The following is a 6,423-nucleotide window of genomic DNA, read 5'->3' on the forward strand; positions in this document are numbered from 1 at the left end:
AGCCATCGGGAAAACCGAAAGTGTGGTGTGGTATAGAGCGAACAGGAAGTCAACGTTTGACTCACACACTGTTTTATGGTTCAGAGGCGGTTAATGTTTGCCAAGAGCGAGAGAGCTGTAATTGCACACTTCCTCTGAAGAGAGAGAGAAAGAGACAGAGAGATCATGTATACAGATCTCCTTACATTAAATATGCACATAACTCCTGCTTTATTGTCAAAATATTGTTTATTTTAGTTCTGACATTTAAAAACTTTATATATGGTATGAACAGCAGGCTGAAACATTGAGAAAATGGCAAAAAAGAGAAAAGTTTAGTATATAAAAAGCATTGCTTATATATGATTTAGATTTTTTTTTATTTGTGCATGCTTTACACAATTATTTGCTATGTATTTGAGAAAATAATCTGTAAATCTTACATGAGGATTTATTACACACATTTATTCTGACTGTTATTTCACTGACAGAAGTTCAGCTGCAGTATTAATGTGATGAAGAGAAAAGAAGAGACTATATAACATCTACTGTTACTGATTCATCATGCAGCTCAAAGCATTATGGGTAGAATCTCTTGTCAGTCTATTCTGATTCATCAACACAGTTTCACTGATGATCCCAAAGAAACCCAAAACCCAGAACCAACATAAAACCCAGGATAGAGTGTCTGAGTGAATGTGGTCTGGACTGTGTGGATGAGGCTCATTGTGTCAGAGACGCTGTAGAAGGACAGAGTTCCTGCACTGTGATCCACAAACACTCCTATTCTACTGCTGATGGGCTTCACGGAGAGAACAGTCTTTATGTTATTATGTATGAATGAATATCTGGAGGGAGAGCAGAACAAACTCCAGGACTGATCATTACGTCCAAACAAACACTCTTTACCCCGTCCCTTCCTGCTGATGCTCTTATATGACACAGATATACACACACCATAATCTCCACTCCAGCTCCCAGTAACAGCGTCCATACACACTCTCTCTACACAACACCTGCCACACATCAAATCTGTCTGGATGATCAGGATACGACTGATCCGTGACAGTGGCAGTCATCACTCTGTTGTTCTCAGACAGACGGAGGAGTTCATTCACTGTGTTCAGATCCAGAGTGAGCCGATGGGAATCTGATGGAGATAAAACACATCAGAATCAGGAATTATGAATCTGTTTGATCTTTTCATGTAGCTGAACTCTTCATGTTCAGTGTATCAGTACAGATGACTAAATTCACAAAACATTCAATAGCCATTTTCTCCTTAGTTTCTAAATTAAAATTTGGGAATACAAAATATTTTTCACTTTTTTCTTAAGAATGTTCTTATTTTTTTTTTTCTTAAAATTGTTCGTCTTAATTGAAAGTCATAGCTACTGGGGTGTAATGGTTCTTGGTAAAAAATCCAATCGTACCGTTCTCGACCCACGGTTTGGCACGCACTTGCGCCGCGGTTCAAATTAAATCTGAAAACTCATCTGTAAAATGGTTTGTTACAAATAACAACATTTAAAACGGAATTCAGCTAATGTAAGTTTCTTTCAATAGATATGCACTCTGGCTTCCCAATAGATTACAGCAACAGCGATGAACCAAGAAGAAAAGAAACGTGGACAAACATGTCACTCTTTGTAAACTTTGTAGTGAGTGCCGTATGCTGAAATATGAGCAGTTATTAATGCCTTCATCACCCAGGTGTTGATAATGTGAGACCCGAACAACACACGTTGCTATCTGTGTTTAAACTAAACTCGTTTAAGCCTTGCCAGTTTAAATATTCAAGGGCAAGAAGACGCAAATGAAGAGATTTGTGTGTGCACTCATCCAAAGCGCCAAACCTGCATCTCAGAACACTCACAAATATTGAGTTCGTTTTCAAGTCGTGATTAATAGGACAAATTCACACAAAAATGATGTCAAAAGGCCTGTCTTGGTGAGTTTCCTAGCAGACAGAGATGGTTGACTGTACAGTATCAGTGTACTGGATCCGTGCATTGTCTTAAAGTGACAGCACTTTCTTAATGTTAATCAAACAACAAAAGACAAGGAAATCATTCACTGCTCTTGATTGAAAAGCATTTGTAACTTAAACAAGGATTAATCTTTCATTTATGCACTCAAATATGCAATCTTATTTTACATTTGATTACTTTAATCAATTTCTGTACCTAAAAATTAATGTTGTACCTACCTAAAAAACCTGAAAAGCACTGTTTATTTTATTTGTATCTTTGCTCTATTGTATTTATTTGATGTGTTGCTTGTAATTAGATTATTTGTTCTCTTTTTTCATTTTTATTTGACAGTAAAGTCCTTTTTTCCCTAAACAGCTCATGCCGACCCGTACCGAAACCGTGACTCTAAAACCGTGACACAAACCGAACCACGAGTCATTTGAACCCCTACTAGCTACATATAATACACAGTAGGACTATTAATATGGATGTTTAGTTAATAGGGATTAATAGATTTCTGAAAAATGACACAGATGATTGATAATGTAACCAATCATATGTCATGATTCTGTGTAACGCAACTTTTTGCTGAAATACAGTAACAGCTCTACAAAAATGAGTCAGATAGGGAGCACATTTATAATCTTAGTCTATAAATACAACAACGTTTATTTACTTATCTATGTGTATATGCATATATTGTATATGGACCATTCTACAGAATTGGTCAGAGTTGGAAACATCTTGAAAAAATTGTCTTTTTCCAAAAAATGTATATGTATGCAAATTGTATAATATCCAAGGTACACATTTCTAGTAATTGCGCAGTTAATTCTCATATTGTATTTTCAGAAAGTTTTAGAATATTTGTCCTCTCCCCAAATTTGTCACTAATGAAACACAGTCAAGTCAAGTCACCTTAATTTATATAGCGCTTTAAACAAAACAGATTGTCAAAGCAACTAAACAACATTAATTAGAAAAACAGTGTGTCAATAATGCAAAATGACAGTTAAAGCAGTTCATCATTGAATTCAGTGATGTCATCATGCAGCTCAGTTCAGTTTAAATAGTATCTGTGCAATAATTTGCAATCAAGTCAACGTACCAGTACCAGAACTATGATGACATGTTTCGGTCGTGACTGTTTCATGACTGAAACTCCACCAAATGTTTTGGTAGTGACAATTTTAGATACCCTAAAAACAACATCAAAGAACATAATCACAAAAATAAAAAACAATTGAAAACGAATAACACCCAAAAAATATTGACATAAAAAAAAAAAAAGTGTGTCTTAAAAAAGAGTGTTTGGTAGTGACATTCCTTAAAGTTACACATAGACTTACCTCAAAATGATGGGGCCTTCACTTTTTAAAAGAATCAAAAATATTTTTAAAAACAACAATGGAAAACAAATACAAACATTTTTTCATTATCATTTTCATGAGTTTAAATTTAGGGGTTAGGGTTCGGGACAGCCACCTCCCAATTGAAAGTACCCAATAAATGATGATTTTATATATATTAAGCTTACTGATATTTTAAATATTATTGCGGGTTTCAATACATAATAGAAGAATCTTAGTAAACATCTAAGATTTGAATACTTAAATGCTTTTTAAATAAGTTTTCTGGGTGTGGGACGGCAGTTTACACCAATTCTGTAGAATGGCCTATATATAATAATAGTAATAATAATATTTTATAGAATAGATTAAGAGTGTGCATAATACAATGTATAATAATGACATATAATTTTAGTTTTTTCATCCTTTTTTTAAAAACTTTTTTTGTTATATTATGTAACATATCAATAAAAAGACTTTGAACAAAAAAAAGTGACTGTTCAAAACCACAACGCATTAAGATGTGAAGCCACATGACCGTCCAGCTGGTCATGACAAAAATATTGTGCATGCTTATTATGATTATTACGATATCTGCAGGAAATGTTTTGCATTCATTTTATCAGTGAGTCTTCGGGAAGAATAAAAATAAGAATAAAATAAGATGTTCTTATAAAACATATTTGAGAACTTTAAAATATATGTATTGCACTCATGAAAAAAAAAAAAAAAAAAAAAAAAAAAAAAAAACTTTTTTCATTAATCTGGGCCCAGATGAACAGATATCTGTGCAAATCATAATTTACATCATCAGTTATAAAACTCTTCTTTCTCCTTCTACAGGAAGAACATGAACACACTCAGAGAGTTTTTCTGCTTGTTTTCTTACTGACTTACATTGTAGGAAGTCCTTCCTGGTCCAGTGATCAATGTTGGTGAATGTGAGTGTGACTGTGGAAATCAACAGACATGAACAGTGTGATTCTCATGATCCTGCATCTATTCCTAAGACATTTCTAATACGATGTTCTCCATGATATGAGATGATGATGATGGACTGGTTTCTGAGAGCAGATGAATCTCCAGGACTTTACCTCTGTCTGAGATCTTCTTGAGCTGCTCTTTGCAGAAATACTCCAGTTTGTCTCTCAGTTGATGGACAGATTCTCTCAGATCATCAGAAGAGAAGAGATAACTGAAGAGATCATCATTTACGTCTGTAGATTCAGGAGGTGCTGAGAGAGACTGAAAACTCTACAGAAAACAGAAATCAAAACTCATCAGCTCCACACTTCACCCAATAACCTGCAGGAACATCAGATTTGTGCGGCTCTTGTTTACTTCACTGATCTTTAGTAACTCAATCCAGCACTTTCACAGCATCAGCTTCATTCTTCTCATATTCATTAAATCACATTAGAGCTACAGATTCTAGTATTTGACACTTACACTCTCTGTGAACTTTCTAGAAAATAGTTTGGATGATAAAACATCTGCTAAGAACATAAATGTCCATCTAACAGCTCAAGCACATCAATGGAGTCTCATTGTAGGGTTGAGTAGATTTACTCAGGAAAAGCAGCTCAAACAAGATGATTAGTTTGACCATTATTTATAACTTTTAGAGCGGTTAGAAACCCGGATCTGAAAGCCATTTGTAAGCTGCGTCTCCTTCAGAAGATGATCAGATGAGAGTCTGACTGATGATTATACACTCACCTAAAGGATTATTAGGAACACCTGTTCAATTTCTCATTAATGCAATTATCTAATCGACCAATCACATGGCAGTTGCTTCAATGCATTTAGGGGTGTGGTCCTGGTTAAGACAATCTCCTGAACTCCAAAAACTGAATGTCAGAATGGGAAAGAAAGGTGATTTAAGCAATTTAGAGCGTGGCATGGTTGTTGGTGCCAGACGGGCCGGTCTGAGTATTTCACAATCTGCTCAGTTACTGGGATTTTCAAGCACAACCATTTTAGGGTTTACAAAGAATGGTGTGAAAAGGGAAAAAACATCCAGTATGCGGCAGTCCTGTGGGCGAAAATGCCTTGTTGATGCTAGAGGTCAGAGGAGAATGGGCCGACTGATTCAAGCTGATAGAAGAGAAACTTTGGCTGAAATAACCACTCGTTACAACCGAGGTATGCAGCAAAGCATTTGTGAAGCCACAACACGCACAACCTTGAGACGGATGGGCTACAACAGCAGAAGACCCCAGCGGGTACCACTCATCTCCACTACAAATAGGAAAAAAAGAGGCTACAATTTGCACGAGCTCACCAAAATTGGACAGTTGAAGACTGGAAAAAAATGTTTGACTGGTGGTCTGATGAGTCTCGATTTTGTTGAGACATTCAGATGGTAGAGTCAGAAATTTGGCGTAAACAGAATGAGAACATGGATCCATCATGCCTTGTTACCACCTGTGCAGGTGGTGGTGGTGGGGTTGTAATGGTGTGGGGGATTTTTTCTTGGCACACTTTAGGCCCCTTAGTGCCAATTGGGCATTGTGTTAAAATGCCACGGCCTACCCTAACCTTAGAATTGTTTCTGACCATGTCCATCCCTTTACGACCACCAGTACCCATCCTCTGATGGCTACTTCCAGCAGGATTCATGCACCATATCACAAACTCAAATCATTTTCAAATTGGTTTCTTGATCATGACAATGAGTTCACTGTACTAAAATGGCCCCCACAGTCACCAGATCTCAACCCAATATAGCATCTTTGGGATGTGCTGGAACGGGAGCTTCGTGCCCTGGATGTGCATCCCACAAATATCTCCATCAACTGCAAGATGCTATCCTATCAATATGGGCCAACATTTCTAAAGAATGCACTTTCAGCACCTTGTTGAATCAATGCCACGTAGAATTAAGGCAGTTCTGAAGGCGAAAGGGGGTCAAACACAGTATTAGTATGGTGTTCCTAATAATCCTTTAGGTGGGTGTATAATAAGACACTCATGAAATGTTTCTCTGTGAGTCTCAGTCACAGCAGGATCTGCTCAAGTCCACTATGACCCTGTTCTTCTAGATCTGTGTTAACTGCAGGAACTGGATGTGATCCTGTGTATGTGAAAGCTGCTTCAGCTCAGCGTCTCTCCTCCTCAGA

General features: G+C 36.8%; 1 long non-coding RNA gene across 1 annotated transcript; it reads right to left on the bottom strand.

Moving 5' to 3' along the window:
• Positions 1-423: 423 nt before the first annotated feature.
• On the bottom strand, positions 424-5,014 carry LOC122147499. The gene is made up of 3 exons (XR_006161662.1): positions 4,396-5,014; positions 4,199-4,252; positions 424-1,129 (listed from the first exon to the last, which is right to left on the bottom strand). It is a non-coding gene; the product is annotated as an uncharacterized LOC122147499 (long non-coding RNA).
• Positions 5,015-6,423: the final 1,409 nt, after the last annotated feature.

The sequence above is a fragment of the Cyprinus carpio genome, chromosome A14 (assembly GCF_018340385.1).
Source record: "Cyprinus carpio isolate SPL01 chromosome A14, ASM1834038v1, whole genome shotgun sequence".
Lineage (NCBI taxonomy): Eukaryota > Metazoa > Chordata > Actinopteri > Cypriniformes > Cyprinidae > Cyprinus > Cyprinus carpio.